This window comes from Octopus sinensis, linkage group LG6 (assembly GCF_006345805.1).
Source record: "Octopus sinensis linkage group LG6, ASM634580v1, whole genome shotgun sequence".
In the NCBI taxonomy this organism is placed as follows: Eukaryota; Metazoa; Mollusca; class Cephalopoda; order Octopoda; family Octopodidae; genus Octopus; species Octopus sinensis.
In genome coordinates this window covers 46,484,539-46,508,882 of record NC_043002.1, presented here as the reverse complement: position 1 = coordinate 46,508,882, position 24,344 = coordinate 46,484,539, and the positions used below count along the sequence as shown (strand labels likewise).

Genomic DNA, 24,344 nt, shown 5'->3' with positions numbered 1-24,344 from the left:
TAAGATCTATATCAAAAGCAAAACTTCTAATACAAGTACAACACTGATTTTCTGGACACAGACAGTTTAGAACCTCTTATAATCTACACTAATTTACAAGCAGGAATTTCAAATTCTTGCAGCTACCAGACTAGTTTACTAGACAGTCCTGTTTCACAGTACTTTGCATGGTACCTTAAACTTGTATCAGTTACACTAATGTACAAATATCTGTATTTCCATTTAATTATTTCAGTGAATTTAATATGTATTTAATCTAGAAGTGACCACCCCTTCTTTGGAAAAATCAGTAATCTGGAAATGCTTTGAAACAAAAGATTCAAAAAAATTTATGTTGTACCTGTAATGTAATTAATGAAGGTAGGAATAATAGCCAACTAGGTAAACTACTTAATGGCGTTTCATCCATCTTTGCATTCTCAGTCCAAGTTCCACTGAGTCAACTTTGCCTTTCATCCTCTCATGGTCAATAAATTAAGTACCAGTCAAAAACTGGGGTTTAAGTAATTGGCTAGTCCCCTCCACCAAAAAATTTCAGGCTTTGAGCCTATAGCAGAAATAATTATTAAATATTATTTTGTCTCCAGTAACATTACTGGGTTTGCCCCTCCTTTGCAGTTACAACCATGAGGAACTATAAGTAGCCTTTTCCCAACTTTGGATTCACAACATTATTTTGATTTGCTTTAAACACATGTTCTTGGATCCCTTGCACCTCCATGATTTTGGTAAAACATAATTGTCTTCAGGAAACCTAATATGAATGTATTTGTGGACAGGACATTTATCTTTTTGTACTTAAGGTTTTCCTTTAGTCGGGTATGAAACAATATAAATGTTGATTCATCAAGCATGCAACATATTGTATTGGTCTACGTATTATCAATACTTTCCTGTGGTGGCTCGTGTATAGGCACTGCAGCACTTCCTATTTCCACTTGATATTATCAATAACATTTAATATAATGAGTCCTTTTTACTTTAATTCTTTCTTCATACTTGTACATTATATAATCCTTAAGCTTAATGTCAGTAGCCATCCCCTAGTTTATGAGAAAAATACAAAAATCTTTGTATAGAACTGTGCACTTCACAGTTCCAGCGATGCGGTGTTTGGCTGTTGTGCGCATGCTCATATGTCCGAGATAGGAAGCTTCATGCTAGGGAGAGAGAGCACTGCATGAATGACTGGCAGGTGAAAGGTAGTATTTCTTTTTGACTCCACGTATGTTATGCTTAAAAACATGTTTATATTCTTGAATGGGATAAAGTGTAGAATTAAATTATTATCCTGCTTCCAGCTTCAGTGTTGCTGCCTTATTTTGTAATTTGGCAGGGGGGATTTTTGAAAAAAAAGGGGGAATTCATGGCAGTGTTCAGCAAACAAATTAAACACACTACCCAGCAGTGGCTAAAATGCCAACCAATCAAGCTTATGTATAAATCTTTTTATATGTTAGTTTCCTTTTACACAATATTAAAACAGCTAAAAATTTTCAGAAGCAGCACCCCAACTAATTTTATCTACAAGCTGCCCCTGGGACCATCATATACAGAACATAACTGACCCATCTGGAATTTATTCCAATTAAGAAGCTTCAATACTAAGCAATGGTGAAGTGAGTGTTTCCTAACATATTTCTATAAAATTATTATTTGTTGTTCAATATTGTCATATACATGGAGTAAGCCGGATTTAAAAATTATGCTACAAATGGCACACATAAATAAACAATATTTCACTACATGATAGAAAACCATTAAAACAACTCTTTTATTTTTTTTCTTACCTTGTGGGGTTCTGCAAATTTAGGAAAATAAATGAATTGCTGGAACAAATTCAATTTTTTTTTGTAGCTGTCATATTGAAGTGGCTTTTATTTCAGCTAAGTTGACTGAACAAACAGTGACAGTTTGATTTAAGGTCACATCTAAATGCATGTGTGTGTGAGAGAGAGTGTGTGTGCATGCATGTGTGTGAAAACATAAACTTGCCTAGTGATTATGGTATTGCACTGCCAACCTTTAGATCTTGAGTTCACACCCATTGCAAGTATTTAACTCCCCATGCATCAGTTTCTTAATTGTCACTCAAAGTATTAAATTATCAGTAACAGGCATTGCTCATTAATGTTACATATCTCTTATACGTAATGCTATGAAACGAGAACTAATTTTTATGAGGTTTTCGGGAGTTTAGAGAAACACATATACATACACACACATTCATGTATGTATATATATATAGATATATATTTGCATATAGACAATATGCAAATTGCAGTTATAGAGTTGATAGGGCGTCAAGGTGTCAAAGAACCAGATGAAGGAAAGACTATGGTTCATATCCTATCACGGCAAGTAATTTGCTGCATCTGTTACTCAAAGCATTTAATTATCAATAACTTAGTGCACAGACCTGTAAATAGGTTACAACAGGCACTGTATGGGACCCCAATATACACATATATGATATATATTTTTTTCTATTATGAAGGGTTTTCTACCCTAATATTGAACTATTTTCTATAATCAATATACGGTGAAGGCTTATAATTCTATTTACAAAAATATTTCAACTGCCACCGTTTTCTAATTGATGCAGAATTCGCATACTTACATGTTTACTGCTATGAGATTATATTTCCTGAATTTTTCAAAAAAAATTGTGGGTATGTTGATATAATTGGTTAGCAAACTTATCACAAAAATAAGAGGCATGGGTTTGATTCCCATGCATACTAATATTCACTTTTTTCCATTACAGGGGTTCTTATGTCCTAATATTAGACTATTTTCTATAGTCAATATACAATGAAAGCTTATAATTCTATTTACAAAAAAAATTATGCATGCATATATGTGTGTGTGTGTGCATGCTTTTGTATATTCCCCTCACCACTTGACAACCAGTGTTAGTTTATTTACGTCCTCATAACTTAGCAGTTTGGCAAAAGACACTGGTAGGCCAAGCATGGCCACAGTCCAACAAATGAAACCAGCAAAACATTAAAAAAATCCACTGATATAAACAGCTGTAGAATTGTGGCATTGTAAAAATGATGTCTCATTAGCTTGCAATGCTGAGTTCAACTCTTCCCTAACACCCTGACACTACCAGGTTGACTTGACCAAGATACATCATATCACAGTTTCGGTGGTCGTATGACTCACTGATTTATGAATCACTTCAAACATATACAAGTGTTTGTGTGTATAGATGAATTTGCCTGTTCTGTGGTAGCTGAACTCTATTTATTTAGACTCATCAAATTTCATGTGTGCATATGCACAATTACACACACACACTGAGACAAAAAAATATGCTCCCAGTCCCTAAGTGCTGAAGTTTTAAAAAACACTCCTCTGTGTAGAAAACTGAACGTAAAAAATAATATTTATGTGTAGAAGGAAAATTATGCAACTAAATATACTGCATAACAACAATTTATATACATACATACATATATATATTCTTTTATTTGTTTCAGTCATTTGACTGGCCATGCTGGAGCTTTAGTCGAATAAATTGACCCAGGACTAATTCTTTGTAAGCCTAGTACTTATTCTATCGGTCTCTTTTGCTGAACTGCTAAGTTACAGAGATGTAAACACACCAACATTGGTTGTCAAGCAATGGTGGTGGTGGGGAACATATATATATATATATATAAATAAATATATATGACAGGCTTCTTTCAGTTTCCGTCTACCAAATCCACTCAGAAGGCTTTGGTCAGCCTGAGACTATAGTAAAAGACACTTGCCCAAGGTGCCACGCAGTAGGACTGAACCCCAAACCATGTGGCTGGTAAGCAAGCTACTTAGCACACAGCCATGCCTGCACCTATATATATATATATATATATATATATATATATATACATACACACACACATACGTACACAAGTATGTGTGCATGTGTATATATATATGTGTGTGTGTGTGTGTGTAAACAAAACTGTGGATACATGCAGGCATGGTCATATGCTTAAGAAGTTCACTTCCTAACCATATACTTTCAGGTTCAGTCTTTCTATGCAAGTGTCTTCTACAATAGCTCTGGGCCAATCTAAGAATGTTGAGTAGATTTGCTAATTAGAAACTGAAAGAAGCCCATCTTGTATGTATGTGTATATATACATGTATGTATGTATGTGCGTGTGTGTGTGTATCTCTGTTTTTGCTAAGGGCTGTAATGTTGCTGTCATTTTGCTCATCAACAGGTCATCTTATTTCTTTACTACCCACAAGGGGTTAAACATATAGGGGAAAAGCAAGGACAGACAAAGGGATTAAGTCGATTACATCGACCCCAGTGCATAACTGGTACTTAATTTATCGACCCCTAAAGGATGAAGAGCAAAGTCGACTTCATCATCTGCTGGCTTTTCACTTTCAAAGATGTATAGAATTCCTGTCACTAACTCTTACTTAGAAAGCAAGTTAGGGTTAGAGACAGGAAGTGTCTGCTATAAAACAATGCCTAAAAAATGACTTATGGTAGCCTGAAAAAACAGACATATAAATTGATAAATATATATATATATATATATGTGCGTTTTCTGTAATGATTTCGTAAGCAGTGTTGAATTTACAATTTTGTAAATAATAATATTTTATAAGCTTAAAGCTTATAAGTGATAACCATGTACTGACTAAAGAAAATGTTGGGGCATACAAGCCCTCAATGTAAAAAAGTAAGGAAAACCCTACTTTTTCTGTTAAGGGCTTACATGTCCCAATATTAGACCATTTTCTTTAGGCAATACATATTGATTGTTTATAAGCGTTAAGCTTATAAAATATTATTGCATTTTTATATATGCCTGAAAGATTGCTTGGAGATACTTAGGGTATTTTATAAATATACTTACTTAAAGTATTGTAAAAGCTTGAAACTATTAGAAGCTCTTTTGGTTGTGTATTAAATTAATATTTATCTCTCACTGGACGGATTGCTTTTTTGTCGATTTTACATATACAGGCTCCATATATATATATATATGTGTGTGTGTATATATACGTAAATATGTGTATATATATATTTATAAATGCATGTTTATATATATATATATATATATTTATAAACGTATATATGTGTGTGTATATATATATTTATTTATAAATGTGTGTGTGTGTATATGTTACAAACTTATACATATCAAATAAAATAAAACACTTGTAAAGTTGCTAAGTACATTACTTTCTTTTTAAAAATTTCATTTTTTATTGAAATCATTTTACAAAAACAAAGAAAATAAGTTAAATTATATATATATATAACTTGCACTCTGTTGATTATGACAGTGAATGTTCCAGTTGGTCCAATTAACAGAGCAGACCTCTTGTGAAATTAATATGCAAGTAGTTGAGCACTCCACAAACATGCATACTCTAAATGTAGTTCTCGGAGATTCAGCATGACACAGAATGTGACAAAGCTGGCCCTTTTGAATTACAGATACAATTCATTTTTGCCAGCTGAGCAGACTAGAGCAATGTGAAGTAAAGTGTCTTGCTCAAGGACATGATGCACTACCAGGAATCAAACTCCCAACTTTAAGATTACAAACCAAATACTCTAATCACTAAGCCATGTGCCTACACACATGTCTGTGTGTGTTGTGCCTGTGTTTGACCCACCATCATTTGACAACTGGTGTTGGTTTGTTTACAACTCCGTAGCTTAATAGTCAGGCAATAGAGCCTACGAGAATAAGTACCAGACTTAAAAAATAAACGCTAAAGTAAATTTGTTCAGTTAAAAACCATCTAAGGTGGTGCCCCAACATGGTCGCAATCAAATGACTGAAACAAGTAAAAAGAAAAAGAAAAACAAACAGAAACATCATAATTTTAGTTTGACTTTAAATTTATTGCATAAAGAGTTTTTTTTTTTTTTTTTTTCATAAAATGTCTTTGTAATATCATGCAATCACACTTTCCTTGCAAGGAATAAGTGATCTGAGATTTTGACTGATTGAAGTCTCCCCCATACCATTATGCCACAACCCCTAAATCTTGTGAATTTTACTTTTGACTTTCTCAAACATCTATGATGACCAAGTAGGAAGGTATGATAAAATTTGATTCATTTGAAGAATATACACAAGCATAGCTGTATGGTAGGAAGTTTGCTTCCCAACTACATAGTTCTGGATTCAGTCCCACTATATAGCACCTAAGGTAAGTGTCTTCTGCAATAGCGCCCCAGGATAACCTGAGCCTTGTCAATGAATTTGGTAGACAGAAACTGAAAGAAGCCCATCATGTATATGAGTGTGTGTTTGTGTTTCCTTGTCTTGACATTATGTGATAGTTGTAAATGATAGTCATTGTCAAGGAGCGGAGTTGTTCCTTTTCACTATTCTATCAGAACATTCTAGCTAGGAATATACATTACCTTGCTGAGGATCAGGTGAGGGTTGACAACAGGAAGGGCATCCAGCTATAGGAAAATCTGCTTCAAATAAACTGTCAAACCCATGCAAGTATGAAAAAATGGACATTAAATGATGAGGACAGCATGTTAGTTTGATATAAACAACTAGATCTGCCTCAAATCACATCGTTTTAACTCGGACAAGATGGAACATACTGGAATATTCAACCTCGGAGAGACTATCTGGAAAACAGACAGTGTAGTCACAAATGAAATGCTTTTGAGCTGACCTGGGATGAAACAGTAGCAATAATAACAGTTTTGGGAGTATGGTTATGGTTTAAAAAATAGGTTTTTGCCAACAATTTTCAAACATAAACCTTGCTAAAATATTTGGTTCATTTCAAAAAGTGAAAATCTTTGATATAAAAAAAAAATGGTTAATGTGTTTCCTGTTGCTTGGGGCTAGTTTTATGAGTCTTCTCTTATCTTAAGAATTCAGACCCTTTTTGTTTTCTGCCAGACTGACTTATTTACTGATAGTTGACACCCTTTCTTAAATTTGATGGACTGTTGTTCTATATATGGTGATAACTAGACTATCTAATTTACATGTTTTCAAGTTCTTTTTATGACTTTGAAGAAACCATTATAAACTGAAAGTATATTTATCCAAATGGAAGGTGACAAATTGAAATGTTTACGTGTATTTCCTTTAGTGGAATTATCATGTCTAAAATGGAATGTGAGATCTAACACTTTCATCACATTAAAAACTAATAAAAGTAACACATGAAAATGAAAAAGATGTTCCTGCACAAATTTTAAGAAAAGATTAAATGGAAGAACAAAGATGAAAATTTTAAAAAATGATCATAAAAAAGAAATGAAAATAATAACAAAACACTTTTTTTTAATTTAAAAATTAAACCACATAATCAGTCATTAAATAGCAAAAAAAAAATCTTGATTTATAAGGAAATTGTTTTCTATCATCATCATCATTTCAATGTCCACTTTTCCATGCTGACATGAGTAAGATAGAATTCATTATGGCAGATTTTCTACAGCAGGAAGCCCTTCCTGTTGCCAACTTTCACCTGTTTCCAAGCAAGATGACATTTCCCCATGACAAGACCCGTTTTTGCAGAAGATTGTAAATGAATAACACTGCTTGTATGAAGGTGACATTCATTTACGACTATCCAATGTCAAAACAAGGAGACACAAACATAGACACACACACAATTTATATGTGTGTGTTATGTATGTGTGTATCATTATCATCATCATCATTTTAACATCCATTTTTCTATGTGTATATGTGTGTATGGGGGGATGTATGTATGTATGTACAACAAGTTTCTGTCAGTTTTTATCAGCTAAATCCACTTGCAACGCTTTGGTCAGCCTGGTACTATAGTAGAAGACACCACAGGGTTGGGAAAGAAACTTTTTAACAATACAGCCATACCATGGAAATAAAACAAAACTTCAACAAGTGTTGCATCATTTTCCTTTTTTAAACTAGAGAAAGAGAGAACAGTAGCTATAAAAAGCAAGTAAAAATGAAGCTAGTACACAAAAGATAAATGCTGTCACAGCCCACACTACTATATCGTCTATCAGTTGATATTCAATAAATTATTCACTGGTGTAACTTTGGCAAGTAGTGTATGAGAAAAATTATCAAAGACAGCATACAACATATTTACACTTTTACTGGTTTCAATCATCGGGCTATGGCTATACTGGAGGAACACCCTTGAGCCAATGATAACCCTGGGAATTGGTATTTACTTTACAATTCTCTCTCTCTCTCTCTATATATATATATATATATATATAAATATATATTAACAGGTGGCCAAGGTTAACTTTTGATGCAAAGGAATCCAACTCAATGCATCATTTTCCACAACATCAGAGCATGCAAAGATACACACACACATATCTATCTATCTTTCTATATATCATTGTCATCCATACATACAGGCTTGTCCTTTACAAGTGCCAGAGTCACATAAAATGCGCTTGTGCTGGTGCTGTATAAATGCACCCAGCACATTCTGAAAAGTGGTTGCCATTAGGAAGGGCATCCAGCTGTAGAAACCATACTATAACAGACAATTGAAGTCTGGCCAGCTCCATGTCAAACCATCCAACCCATGCCAGCATGGAAAACTGACTTGATATGATGATATATATATGATGGTCTTATCCACTCCATGCTTAGTTTTTAAATCTACCAACTATTCCGTTGGTCTCTTTTGTTGAACCATTAAGTTTCAGGGAATTAAACATGCACACACACACACACACACACATGATGGGCTTCCACTAAGGTCCGTCAATCAAATTCACTCACAATAAATTAGTCACCCCGAGGCTGTAGTAGAAGACACTTGCCCATGGTGTCATGCAGAGGTACTGTACTCAAAATCACATGGTTGCAAAGCAAGCTTCTATTCAAGTTCTTGCTCTCCTACATGGGTAGCTTGTGATAACATCATACATGTATGTTCCATTTTAGCATGCTACCATAGCTGGGTACTTCTCTGTCATCAACCACTTTATATAGTGCACTGGAACTGGCATTAGAGTGCTTATACCAACAGGCCAGACTACTGGGGGGGGGGGGGCTCTCTCTTGTTTATCAATTCTTATTCAGAGTTACTGCACCTACTAGGCAGATAGCCACTCATTCATACACCCCACCTTGGCACATAGCTTAAATAGAATGTCATGTGGAAAATAAATATCATCGTCTCGAACAGATGCTAAATGATGATGAGGCTGTGTGTAAATATATATAGATAGATAGATATAGACATGTACACATACAAATATATTTTTGTTGTTGCTCCTATTTATAATTATTTTCTGAGGTCAACTTTGCCTTTCACCCTTTTGAGGTCAACGAAATAAGTACCAGTTAAACACCAGGATCCATGTAATCAATTAGTCTTTTCCCCCAAAATTTCAGGCTTTGTATCTATAATAGAAAGGATTATTATTATTATTATTATTATAGGCTTTTGATGGAATTCCATACTCTATAATATGGTGATCACTGAGGAAACTAGGGGTTGCTGACTAGCATGCATGCCATGTGTAGAAGCGGAGTCAGTAAGGTGATATTGAGCAATGAGTACAGTAACGTAACATGCAGATAAGGGCCCAGCTCTCCTCCTCCTTCCATTTACCATAGTCCCCCAGGCCATAACAGAAAAGTTTAAGACCAGCTGTCTATATACTGATTGTTATAGCTGAACCTGTTGTATAATTAAGAAAGAAATTCCAGAGAAAATGAAGAAACAAAATATAGAATCAAGAGGACTCAAAGAAAACTTAGCAAGAGCTAAAGTTTTTGTATAGTAACAAGGAATGAGGATCCCTGCTGCTGACAAAGAAGTGGCTGTGCTCACTATGCAGAAAAGGAATGCATAGAAATTTCATATGGTGTACCCAGTAAAAATTATACATACCTGACTGGCTCCCATGTCAGTAAAAAGCACCATCTGAACGTGGCCGATGCCAGTGCCCTTGACTGGCTCCCATGCTAGTAGCACATAAAAAGCACTATCCGAACGTGATCAATGCCAGGGCTACCTAACTGGCTCCTGTGCTGGTAATACGTAAAAAGCACTATCCAAACATGATTGATGCCAGGCCCACCTGACTGGCTCCTGTGCTGGTGGCATGTAAAAAGCACCCACTACATTCTTGGAGTGGTTGGCATTACGAAGGGCATCCAGCTGTAGAAACATTGCTAGATCAGATTGCAGCCACTGGCTTTTCAGACCTCAGTCAAATCGTCCAACCCATACCAGTATGGAAAATGGATGTTAAACGATGTTGATGATGATGATGAGGAGGAGGTGCAGAGGGATCAGAGGCAGGCTACAACTATCTAGGCAGACTAACAAGGAAGGTAAACTTATAGCTCAGAAGTTATAAGCATAAAAAGTACTAGAAGTACATTCTATTAAAAGTCCAACTATAGTTGATAGTTTTTGTTACCTTGTAGACCTAATTAGCAATAGAAGTGTCTGGAAAGCATAGCAGCAAAAGTACAAACAAGTTGGAAGAAGTTCAAGATGCTACTAGCTGGTGACATAGGGTTTTTCTCGCTAAGTGAAAGGCAGGGTATAGATTGCTTATGTACAAATAGTGATGCTGCATGGAAGTGTGATGTGACCCTGAATGCAAAACATTTGTCAAGACTAGGAAGAAATGAAGCAAACATGTCTCACTTGATGTGTAATGTTGGTACATTAACAGTGAAATACAATTAAGTTAGAAGAAAAAGTGGATGTAGAAGGTATTGGAGTGCAAGAAGGAACACTGATGTAGTATGGACATTTAATATGCATGGAGGATGACAATTGTATAAAGAAATGATGCTAGTCATTCCTCTTTCTCCCCAGATTACTGGTTATTAACATTCGTCATTATCTATTACCATTACTTATCTCTACAACTATCTATCTTTTCTCTTCTTACAAGACAAGACCCCCTCAACTGAGTCGGATATAGTATTGAAGGAAGTAAAAGTATGATGGAGAAACAAGTGTCTTGCTGAAGAGAATACACAGCTTCCCCAGCTGGAAAGGGAGAGAGAGAGAAAGAACTGGTGAAAGTATAATAAAACTATTTTACCCAGTTTAAGCTATGGACACATAAAAGGTGCATTAATATTAAAGGAAGGTTAACTGGAAAATAGTTTGTGTGTATGGCAGATGCACAGGGGCAATAAACACCAAAGATGTTCAGAAAACAGATTCCATCAAATGCCAGAAGGAAAAACTAGAAGTAGTTGAGAGCTTCCATTACCTAGGTAATCAAGTCAGTAGTTGGGGTGGCTGCTCTGAGAGTGTAGCTGCTAGAATAAGTATAGCCTGGGCAACATTCAGAGAGCTCCTACCTCTACTGGTAACAAAGGGCCTCCTACTCAAAGTGAAAGGTAGACTGTATGATGCCTGTGTGCAAACAGCCATGCTACATGTTGGGCTTTACAGAGACAATGACAAGTGACCAAGACCTTTGGAGATATCCTGTGTTTGAGAAGACCTGGCAAGCCAAATGAGATCATAGCCATGGCCAATGCCAGTGTCACATAACCGGCCCATTTAAAAGTACCCTTCAATCACTACGCCATATGCCCACGGGCATATGACATTATGGTTAAGAGCGTGAGCTACTAACCCCAAGATTCTGAGTTCGATTCCAGGCAGTGACCTGAATAATAATAATAATAATAATAATAACAACAATATCGAAAAATGAGAACCCAGGTTCGAAATTTCCCCAAGACACCTGATGAAAGCTGGAAGGTGTATCAGCCGAAACATTGTGTTAACAACAAACAAGATAGGACAAATATCCGTCGATTGTAAATAATGTACATAATTCCTCATCTCTTAAATATAGAACTGTACCCTTCAATCATTGGGCAATATGCTGTGCTTGAGAAGACTTGTTAAGTCAAGTGAAACCGTAGTCATGGCTGGTGGCACGTAAAAAGCACCATTCAAGCCTGGTCAATGCCAGTGCTGCTTGACTGGCTCCAATGCCAGTGGCACATAAAACGCACCATTTAAGCGTGGTTGATGCTGGTGGCATGTAAAAAGTACCCACTACACTCTCAGAGTGGTTGGTGTTCGGAAGGGCATCCAGCTGTAGAAACCTTGCCAGATCAGATTGGAGCCTGGTACAGCCTCCTGGCTTGCCAGTCTTCAGTCAAACTGTCAAACCCATACCAGCACAGAAAGCGGACGTTAAACACTGATGATGATGTTGTTGTCTAAACCTAAATCAGCCTTTACTAAGTAAACATAGAATCAATGGGTTCTAGTTATGACCATCCCATATTTTTCAGACACAAAATATCCACAGTGTATGTCTCATTTTCGTAAGATAGCAAAGATTAATTTGAATGAGATTTAGTTACTATTTCTAATAGGATAGTCAACTTTGTATAGTAGTGGCTCTTAATTGTTTTTTACTTAGGGACCCCTTTGATTCCTATTTTATTCTGATGGATTCGCAGGGCAATTTGATGTTTAAAAAATCCTATTATATTTTTACAATTAGATACTGTTAGGAATTGTATAAAAGAAAAATTGCAAAAGATATTTTGTGCTTTGCAGAAGTATAACCAATTTAATGCACATAATTTTTGACAACAAAATCTTATATGCAGCCCCACCCACAAGGACCATATCGTCCCTGGTTGAGAACCACTGCAGTAGAAACACCCTTATTGGCTAATTAAAACTATTTCATTTTCTAATATGGTATGGAATATAACTAACAGAGTGAAAACATATATGCAGGAACAGTTTCTCTACAGATGGCATTGTCATCCAACTAGCTGAAAGGTCAATAATCCATTTCCTTTTATTTAGTACTGAACTATGTCCATTTAACTCTCCTCTGTTCATTCCATCTCACTATATATATATATAAATAAGGGCAAAAGAAAAAAATTTCTATGCCTATATGTTGAAAAAATAGACTTTATATCATCTAATCATATACAATATTTTTCACTATTTGCCCTTATTTATAATTATTTATAATTTTCACCTTAAAAGGTATTATAATAATGCTGGCCACTGATAAAATTTTTTTTTTTAAATTTTATCCTTATAAATGTATATATATATATATATATATATATATATATATATAATCATCATCATCGTTTAACGTCTACTTTCCATGCTGGCATGGGTTGGACAGTTTGACTGAGGACTGGCGAGCCAGATGGCTGCACTAGGCTCCAATCTGATCAGGCAGAGTTTCTACAGCTGAATGCCCTTTCTAACACCAACCACTCCGAGAGTGTAGTGGGTGCTTTTTACATGCCACTGGTATGAGGGCCAGTCAGGCGATCAGAAAAGAAATGCGAGAGTGGAAATATATGAAAATATTCGTTATAGACAACAGATAAAGGTTTCGCAATTTCTTGTTGAACAACCTTGTAGAAATGATTTGTTTATGGTGATCAAATACTTCTGTCAAATGTTTGTGCTGTACATTAATTCACTTCCTCCATCAGATCAATATTGCCTGTAGAGGTACGCAGTGCGCCACATGTAAGATGAAGTGTTCAAAAACACCCAGTCCACAAATCGAAACCACAATTATAATCTCATGAACAGGAGTGCAACACCCTAACCACTAGTCCACTTGCCCTCAGAACCATTAATCCAGATACATTCTTTTTTCACTCTGTTTTTTTGTCTTTCTCTCCATTTTTTCCCTCATCACTTTCTGTTGAAGAGAGTAGGCGTGAAATGCCAAAGACTTTTCCATTTTTCCCAAGTACCAAACCAATACACCTTGCTTGTTATTCCCTCACCTGTCTCTGTCCTTTATTGTTTGTACATCTGAACCATATACTTATATATATATATATATATATATATATATATACATATCTAAAATCATGAATATATATCAAGTCTGTTCACAAGGCTTTGGTCAGCCTGTGGCTATTCTAGAAGACACTTGCTCAAGGTGGCATACAGTGGAACTGAATCTGAAAGCAAACTTCTTACCACACAGCCATGCCCTGTACCTACAAAATATGGAATGCTTCACTAATTTGCACATCATCATTGCACAGGGACCGTGCTAATCTTTTCTGTATCATCTGAATTTTAGCAGATGTATTGCCAAAGCAAGAATATTTATTATTTTAATTCTTTGTTCATTAATGTGTAGGTCTTGATCATGTTCAGCATGCAGTTCTGATAATATGTACTAAAGCAAGGAAAAGTCTTTATACTGTTAATCTCAACAGGGTTAAATGTATCATGGACCACTTTGGCATAATTTCCTATGGTTAGATGCCCTACCTCACACCAATCTCTTTGCAGTGTTAATTTTATTTCAAGAACATTTACAGAAATTTGATGAATTTTTAAAATCTGTTCATAAGTCCATAGGCTTTATTTGAAATTTGTGGCATTTTATTGGAAATCAAACTTTTTATATGCTGTCTCTCTACCTCTAAGCTAATGTAAAACAACTTTCTTTTGCAATATTAGACACAGAAACATTTGCATTGCTGTTGCCGTTTATCCACTAACATTCCAGCTGTGACCATCCTGTCGCCCTTCCCTTTTAGACAACATTAGAGTGATTTAAATGCAATTCAAACACTATTTTTTTTTTTTTGCAGGTTGCATGACCATGCAAAGGCTTCCTCACAGGTTCAACCTTGGCCTCCCTGCTATTTTTCACTGTATTCTGCAACACTGGGACTTGGTCATCAGCACTGATGTCATTACATTCGTATTTTTTAAACCACACCATTAGACTGCTATTTATCAGTTGATGACATCATCTTAACACAGTAAAAAGGTGGATTCAGAATTCAACAAAAGATATTCTAATTGTTTGTTGTTATTTGCAATCAACATTTCTCTAATAAGATGCAAACGAAATTTACCTGAATTTCCTGTACTCTAAAGTCTCAGAGAGTGTTGTATGAATCAATAAGAGACAAAACAAAATATTAAATAACTCTAGTCAGCCTACTCGGAGTATAAATATTCCAGTATAAGGTGCAAACTTAAACTTATATTCACAATTCAATCACAACACATCGTTGATAATAAAATTATTAGTAATTATTAAAGGCTTTCAAATTTTGAAATATCTCTAAGAAATCTAATATGAATTAAATCTAATGGTTATTGCCTATATTAAGATAGATGTATGTAGTCACCTTTAAAGATTAAGAAACTAAATTCTATTTTTTAGTTGTCTATTTTTACAGAAAATGCATTTATTGTTATCACAAATATTTTAATAGAAAACTACAATTTATCGATTTCTCAATATAAATTCGTTAAATGGTTCGGTTATCCTTAGAGAAATGGTTATAAAATCCATGGAATCATTTAAACAGTCTTTTACTTTCTAAATGCCATTACAAAAGCTAATAAACATGGTCTAATTAAAGTAGAAGCCAACATAATTATGTATTTAAACTGAACGACGAAGAGTAACAAGTAGAAAACTCACTATCTTCCTTTTTGGTCACATTCGTTAATATAAATAAATACATTAGACATTTAATTTTGATATTCATAAATATTTCTTATTTTTTCTTTGAAGATAGATATGGCTATGCGAGAATATTTGTTATATCATAATTTCATTATTTTTAATTTAAAAATTTTTTATGTAATCTGCGAAAGATAACTATATTTATGTTTTCAATATATATATATGTATGTGTGGACATATAAAAGACAATATCCAATAAAACTGTTATAAGAGAGATTTTTGCCTATTTTTCTTTTCTCAGCATGTATTGCTTACTGAAGATTAATTATTGTAGCATTTAAAAATCTTCGTCTTAACCCATCTATTAGCATTTATAACTAAATAGTCATGTAATATATGTATGTGTGTAAATATACACACATATATATACATACATCTACCTATTATATAGATAGATATATATATATACACACACATACATCTACCTATAATATATATATATATATATATATACACATATACACACACATCTACTTATAATATATATATATATACACACACACACACCTAGATGTATATTATATATATATATAATTTGCGTTGACAGATAAAGCATAGTACAAATTAGAATGAGGACTTTCATAGCCACTGATATCAAATGAAAATAAGAAGAAAGAGACAAAGTAAAAAAAACCATATTCACTAACACAGCAACAACCATAGATTTTATGAAATATCATACTTGCTACTACTGTCCATCTTCCACACTATCAGGTAAACCACTCTGATATGAACTTCCTCTCTCCCTCCCTTTTCTAAGTCCTCTTACCAACGGCTGACTGCTGTTCGCTCTGCCAAACTACTAATTATTCCTTCTTTCTATCATGCAATGCATTCATATTCCACTAGAGATAGTGTGTAAATGTGAGGGGAAGTATAATAAACTCTTATTTTACTCCCTACCAAACCTAACCTAACCAAAAATAAAATAGTATTTACTAGACTGTGTGTAACACAGGCCGAAAAATTCGGGAAAGCAACAGTGCCAATAATTTAGGCACAAGGTCAGCAATTTTTTTCAGGAGAGGGTGTTGTTAGTCAGTAAACATCGACCCTAATACTTGACTGGTACTTTCTTTTATCCACTCTACAGGGACGAAATGCAAACGTAACCTCGATGGAATTTGAACTCAGAATCTTGTAGGGTGGCGCAGCTAAATATCAATACCCTGCCAATTTTGCAAAATAACTGTTGCGAGCTCGCTGCCCTTTGTGCTAATAATAACAAATGATGAGGTAAGTCGATTATTTCGACCCCAGTGCACAACCAGTACTTTATCGACTTCGAAAAGATAAACGGTAAAGTCGACGTCGACAGAATTTCAACACAGAGCATAAAGAGCCAGGATAAATGCTGCGAAGCATTTTTGTGCGACGCGCAACCTTCATTAAAGGCACAAGGCCTGAAATTCGGGGAGGGGGGAACTAGTTGATTACATCAACCCCAGTGTTTCACTGGTACTTAATTTTTCGACTCCAAAAGGATGAAATGCAAAATTGATCTCGGCGAAATTTGAACTCAGAACGTAAAGACGAACGAAATGCTGCTCATAATTCTTTCTACTAATTTGCCTGAAATTTGAGGAGAGAGGTCTAGCCGACTACATCGACCCAGTGCTTGACTGGTACTTATTTTATCGACCCCAAAACGATGAAAGACAAAGTCAACCTTAGCGGAATTTGAACTCTGAACGTAGAGACGGACGAAATATTGCTAAACGTTTTGTCTGGCGTGCTTAACGATTTTGCCAGCTCGTCGCTTTGCTAATAATCATTTCTATTAAAGGCGCAAGGCCTGAAATTTGAGTGGAGGGGGACTAGTCAATTACATCGACCCCTCTCCCTCAACAGTGTTTCACAGGTACTTTAATTTATCGACCCCGAAAGGATGAAAGGCAAAGTTGACCTTAGTGGAATTTGAACTCAAATTGCTAAACGTTTTGTCCGGCGTGCTAACGATTTAAGCCAAGCTCGCCGCTTTGCTAATAATGATTGCTTAATTTTCTCATATAGGCACAAGGCCTGAAATTTGTGGGAAGTAGCTTAGTCGATTACATCAACCTCAGTGCTCGACTGGTACTTTTTTAATCAACCTCGAAATTATAAACGGCAACAATAACAATAAATAAATATAATACTTGTGTTGTTTAGCATGTAAAATGCTGGAATTGCTAGTAAAACATAAGTAACAAGTACGAGTCAACGAGAATCTCTACGCGATCGTTCTCGTTGCTAGAAATAACAGCTGAATCTCACCTAAGTAAAATCTCGTCTTAAAAAAAAATAGTAAGGACATGTTGATCAACTAAGTAAACAAAAAGACGAGATGGCCACGGCTGAAATGCTTAGGATCATAAGTCCATAGGTCTATTTGAAGAGGGCTGACCTGAAGCTAGACAACAACAACAATGTAAAAGAAAATAACGATCTAGTATGGTTTGTAATATCGATAACGTAACAATAAAAATTATTTTAATACACTAACCAGTTATAAAGACATTGTAGATATTCTCGTGCGTACATATATAATACATCGTGTATGTATGGGCATCTGCATCTATATATGAATGTGTGTGTATATGTGTATATATATATGTGTGTGTGTGTATATATATATATATATTGTGTGTGTGTGTGTGTATGCTTACATGTATGAATGTAATTATACATCGATTCCCGCTATTCGGATACATATATTTTTTAATTTCTTATATTCAAAATATTTTCTCTCTCTCTTTCTCTCTCTCTCTCTCACTCTCTTTCTCTTTCTCTCTCTCTCTCTGTTCTTCATCCAGCAGCGAACATCAAAGGCAGTATTCGCTACCATAGCTATAGCTAGTTCGAGATAAAAGGCTACCTAAATAGGATGTTGATGTTTAACCCTGATTCAGTGGCTGGCCCGATGATCAAAACCCATGACCATCTTTGTCTTTTATTCAGACATAGTTAGTGTGTCTTAAGACCGAATTTCTCCAAAGTATCCTTCCGTGTTCTTTCTCACGTTGGCTTTGCAAATAGGAAGTAAAAAAAAAAAAAAGGTGTGGAGTTTAATGTGACGCTTGCTTACGTAGGTTGACAGCATCTGAAAAGATAGGAAAATTGCGAGAGATAGATAAGAGAAACTTAAAGAGAGTGAATAGGAGGGAAGCAGACATGAGAAATATTATTTGTAAGGTATGATATTGTGGTGAGAGAAGAAGAAAAGAAAGAAAGAAAGAAATTGGATAAACGGCCCGTAAACAAAATATAATAGCTACAGAGAAGGAAGGAAAAAGTAATGGATAGAAGAGAGAAGAGAGGCAAATAGACAAGAAAAGACAGATAGAGAAATAGAAATAAGAGAGAAAGAGGGTGGTATAATATAAAGAGTGAGAATGTGGGGGGAAAAGACCAATATAGTAGCACATCGCTGATGTACAAAACAGAAACGTGTAATATGTGTGTGTGTAGGTACACGTATGCAGTTTTCACTTATGGTACCCATACAAAATTTAAAAAAAAAAAAAAAACCAACTTTATATAGCAGAATTTAAGTAAACAGAATAAAGCAAATCATAAGAAATAAGAGACGAAATATAACCGAGAGGTAAAATAAAAATAAAGGTAAAAACGAAACACGAATGGTTTAAGATACGATTATGAAAGAGAAACACAAGGAGGGAAGGAAAGAACGTATTAGAATTTGAAGGAGAAAGGCAATGATAAACTAATAGTCTGTGAGGAAGAAGAAAAATCAATGGTATATGTAAAGAAAAATGTTGCCATGGTAACGATAGTGCAGCAGACAGGCATTTGAAAAAATATTGATTGAGGAGGGAGTGAAAATAATGAGCTTACCAAGTATAGAGAGAGAAATTTCTAAGAGGTGTATATGATATATACATATGTGTATATAATTAATATATGTGTGTGCTATGTATGCATGTATAATTGTGTACGTAAATATATCACTGAATACGTATACATGTAGTTATATATATAAATATGGATGTATATATATATATATATATATATATTATATATATATATATATATATGTATAAATATGTGTGTATATATAAATATATATGTATATATATCTTCATATATATATATATGTGTGTGTGTATATATATATATATATATATACACATATATAATATATATATATAAATACATATATATATATATATGTATTATATTTATCTCTCCCTTTCTCTCTCTCTATATATATATACATGTATGTATATATATAGAGAGAGAGTGTTACCACTAGAATAAGAATAGCCTGGGTAAAGTTTAGAAAGCTTCTACCCCTACATATGACTGAAAGGTAGATTGTACGATGCATGTGTGCGAACTGCCATGCTTCACAGCAGTGAAACATGGGCCGTGACTGCCGATGACATGCATAGGCTCGAAAGAAATGAAGCTAGCATGATCCGTTGGATGTGTAATGTCAGTGTGCACACATAACAGAGTGTAAGTGCCCTGAGAGAAATGTTGGCCATAAGAAGCATCGGATGTGGTGTGCAAGAGAGACGTTTGCACTGGTATGGTTATGTACTATGGATGGATGAGGAGAAATGTGTGAAGAAGTGTTATTCCCAAACAAGGAATCCAGGGTAGAGGTAGACCAAGGAAGACATGGGATGAGGTAGTCAAGCATGACCTTCAATCGCTGGGCCTCACAGAGGCAATGACGAAAGACCAAGATCTCTAGAGATAGGCTGTGACTGCAAAGACCCAGCAAATAAAGTGGATTCACAACTGTATCCTACACTAGTTTCACATAACCAGCCCCAGTCCATTCAAAAGTACCTTGGATCGTAGGGTGACCTGCTGTGCTTGAGGAGACCTATTTGAGTCAAGTACATCAACAGCAAAATGAAAATCAAATGGTAATTGTACTTGTGATAGCTGTGCCAGTGGCATGTAAAAAGCACCAACTGATCATGGCTGTTGCCAGCCTCCTCTGGCCCCTGTGCCGGTGGCACGTAAAAAGCACCCACTACACTAACGGAGTGGTTGGTGTTAGGAAGAGCATCCAGCTGTAGAAACACTGCCAGATCAGACTGGAGCCTGGTGCAGCCTCCTGGCTTCTCAGAGACCCCAGTCGAACCGTCCAACCCATGCTAGCATGGAAAACGGACGTTGAATGATGGTGGTGTTGATGAAGATGATGATATATGTATGTATATATATATACATCCATATATATATATATATATATATATATAAATATGTTCTTCATCCTTTCTAGTTTTCTCTCCCACCCTTCCCTATTCTTCTCTCCTCTTCACTGTTCCCTCTCTCTCACTCCTCCTTCTCGACTCTCTCATCGCTGACAAGTGACGAAAGAGAATCTATCTTTCTGCCCATTACCTTCCTAAAGACAACACGTGCTTATACTGTCTCCTCTCATAAGCTTGTCTTCCTAGCATTCATAATCATTTTTCTATCGTTCTTGACTTAACAGCCCTCACCGTTTGTTTTTACTGATTTGTTCTCACTGTCCTGTTCTTGATACCACTTTCACCCTCCACAAAAAAATCCCAAATTTTATTTAATTTGCTTTGCGGGAAGGATTGTTCCAACAAAGTCACATATTGTCTTTGCCTTCGAAAAGTGGAGTAGATGAAACAGGGACAACTGATGAAGGAGAATATTTTTTATGTTGCATGTCTCGTTTCTCTGTTTCTTTTTTTCATTGTTTGAAAAAAAGTTCGTTTCTAAGTTTTTGTTTTTATGTTTTCGTTTAGCATTGTGTTCAACATTTTTTGATGTCCTGTACCCATTTATGCATGTATATATATACATATATATATAGGTATGTACATAAATGTATGTATGTATGTATATATATTTATATATATATATATATATATATATATATATATATATATATATAAATATATATATATATATATATATATATATATATATATTATATATATATATATATATATATATATATACATATGTATATATAATATATATACCGGAGTAAGCACATAAATGTGAAACAAAGTGGAAAAAGGAGTGCTCAAATACCAGAGTTAGAGTAATATGCTTTATTTAAAAGCATATTATATATACATATATATATAGGTATGTACATAAATGTATGTATGTATATATATATATATATATATATATATGTGTGTGTGTATGTATGTATGTATTTTTATATAATTATATATATATATATTTATATATGTGTATATATATATATATAAATTTTATTTGTTAGGGAATAAAAATTCCGGCATAACAGAGGTTCAAATTATTCTCAATGAAGAAATATATTTTAATTTAGAGATAGTAGGCCCCTCCATCTCACCATATAAAAAAGAATTTTTATATTAAATACCTACTGTTTTATAACTTGGCTTACACGTGTTTCATGAGGTACATTCTCCGGTTCCTAAACCACTCCTTGTTTTGCTGGAACCCTTCTTAAAATGTAGCCCTAATCATTAGGCCCTTATATCACTTTATCATCGTTCAATACAATAAACTATATATTAATTTTTTTAAACCCTTAAGTATGTGTAAAATAGGTATGTTTAAATTAGGTTCGCTGGACTCTACAGTACAAGCCATTATTCAGATAAGCATTCAAATAAAAAGTTACAAAAATAAAGTAAGAAATAAAAAATAAAAATGCTAAAAAAAATATATATACGTGTGTGTGTGTGGTGTGTGTGTGTGTATTTTGTATCCCTCCCCTATAAAAATTCTGTCTGGCCTCGATTCAAGCATGTCATTTGAGGCTTGAACCACCATCTCAAGTGTTTGACCTTCCCAGTTTAGAGCCTCTCTCTTTTTCATCTGGAGTATTGTTATCTCCTCCTCTGCATCGTAAATTATGGCCACTGCTATCCACATTACGTTGTAACCAGCTGGTATTTCTTCTATTGATATTTTTGCCTAGGTAGGTTGGGAGCAAAATTATTTCTTCATTTTTTAGAGTTCTAGTAGATATTTCCTTTGCTCTTTCAGCGTACTCAAATTGCGCATCAGCAGTGGCACTTTTTGTCCTTGACCGACAGAGGTAATTTTTCCCCATATGGGGGTGAGACACTTTTCTACCACCTTGTTCTTCACAGATATAATTCTTTTCTCCTTCCTGTTATATATCTTATAGACTACCATTCTGGCAGTTAAGTTTTGTAACATATCCTGTGGTTGCAACAGTTTTGTTTCAATGCCACTTATTTTAATGAGGTTTCTAAACTTAGATAGTTGTTCTTTGGACACCTCCAACTCACAAAAATTACCACCACGTTCGTATGGTGCTTTTTACATGCCACCGGCACAGGTATAACTACAATTTTCATTTGATTTTTATTTTGATGTTGATGTACTTGACTCAATAGGTCTCCTCAAGCACAACAGGTTGCCCTATGATCCAAAGTAAGCACAGCAGGCCGTCCTGCGATCCAAGGTACTTTGGATGGGCTGGGGCTGCTATGTGAAGCTGGTGCAGGAAACAGCCATGAACTCATGTTATTTGTTGGGTTTTAGCAGTCAAAGCATATGTCCAGAGATCTCGGTCTTCCGTCATTGTCTCTGTGAGGCCCAATGTTTGAAGGTCATGCTTGACCACCTCATCCCATGTCTTCCTGGGTCTACCTCTACCCTGGATTCCTTCAACTGTTTGGGAGTGGCACTTCTTTACACATCTGTCCTCATCCATCTGTAGTACATGACCATACCAGCACAAATGTCTCTCTTGCACGCCACATCCGATGCTTCTTATATCCAACATTTCTCTCAGGGCGCTTACACTCTGTCATGTGTGCACACTGACATTACACATCCAGCGGATCATGCTAGCTTCATTTCTTTCAAGCTTATGCATGTCCTCTGCAGTCACAGCCCATGTTTCACTGCCGTGAAGCATGGCAGTTTGCACTCATGCGTTGTACAATCAACCTTTCACTCTGAGCGAGAGACCATTTGTCATATGTTGGGGTAGAAGCTTTCTAAACTTTGCCCAGGCTATTCATATTCTAGTGGTGACACTCTCTGAGCATCCACCTCCACTACTAACTTAGTCACCTACTATCAACTACTTCTAGTTTCTCTCCCTGGAGTGTGATGGAATCTGTTTTTACTGAGTATCTGTGGTGTCTATTGCCCCTGTGCATCTGCCACACATGAAAGCTATCTTTTCAGCTAATTTTTATAAATATATATATATAATGGATGTATAAATACACATATAAATACATATCTATACATATATTTATATAGATATCATCATCATCATCATCATCATCGTTTAACGTCCATTCTCCATGCTAGCATGGGTTGGACGGTTCGACCGGGGATTTGGAAAGCCAGAAGGCTGCACCAGGCTCCAGTCTTATCTGGCAGTGTTTCTACAGCTGGATGCCCTTCCTAACGCCAACCACTCCGTGAGTGTAGTGGGTGCTTTTTACGTGCCACCTGCACAGGTGCCGGGCGAGGCTGGCAACGGCCACAGTCAGATTGGTGTATTTTATGTGCCACCTGCACGGAAGCCAAACGAGGGGGTGCTGGCATCGGCCACGAGTCGGATAGTGCTTTTTACGTACCACCAGACCAGGGATCCTGGCTGGTTCAATTCGATTTCGATTTCGCTTGCCCCAACATGTCTTCGCAAGCAAGGGGGTTGGCATGGGTGCCTGTCGTACGGTCAGATTGGTGTATTTTACGTGCCACCGGCACGGAAGCCAGTGGAGGCGGCGCTGGCATCGGCCACGAGTCGGATAGTGCTTTTTACGTACCACCAGACCAGGGATCCTGGCTGGTTCAATTCGATTTCGCTTGCCCCAACATGTCTTCGCAAGCAAGGGGGTTGGCATGGGTGCCTGTCGTACGGTCAGATTGGTGTATTTTACGT

The 24,344-nt window shown here is 35.6% G+C and overlaps 1 long non-coding RNA gene and 1 other non-coding gene across 2 annotated transcripts; one reads left to right on the top strand and one right to left on the bottom strand.

Annotated features, from left to right (window-relative positions):
- The first annotated feature begins 6,464 nt into the window (after positions 1 to 6,464).
- LOC118763911 lies at positions 6,465 to 21,502 on the top strand. The gene is made up of 4 exons (XR_004999671.1): positions 6,465 to 6,795; positions 12,207 to 12,216; positions 17,539 to 17,548; positions 21,492 to 21,502. It is a non-coding gene; the product is annotated as an uncharacterized LOC118763911 (long non-coding RNA).
- Positions 13,977 to 14,085, bottom strand: LOC115213589. Its single transcript, XR_003881837.1, has one exon. It is a non-coding gene; the product is annotated as a U6 spliceosomal RNA (small nuclear RNA).
- Positions 21,503 to 24,344: the final 2,842 nt, after the last annotated feature.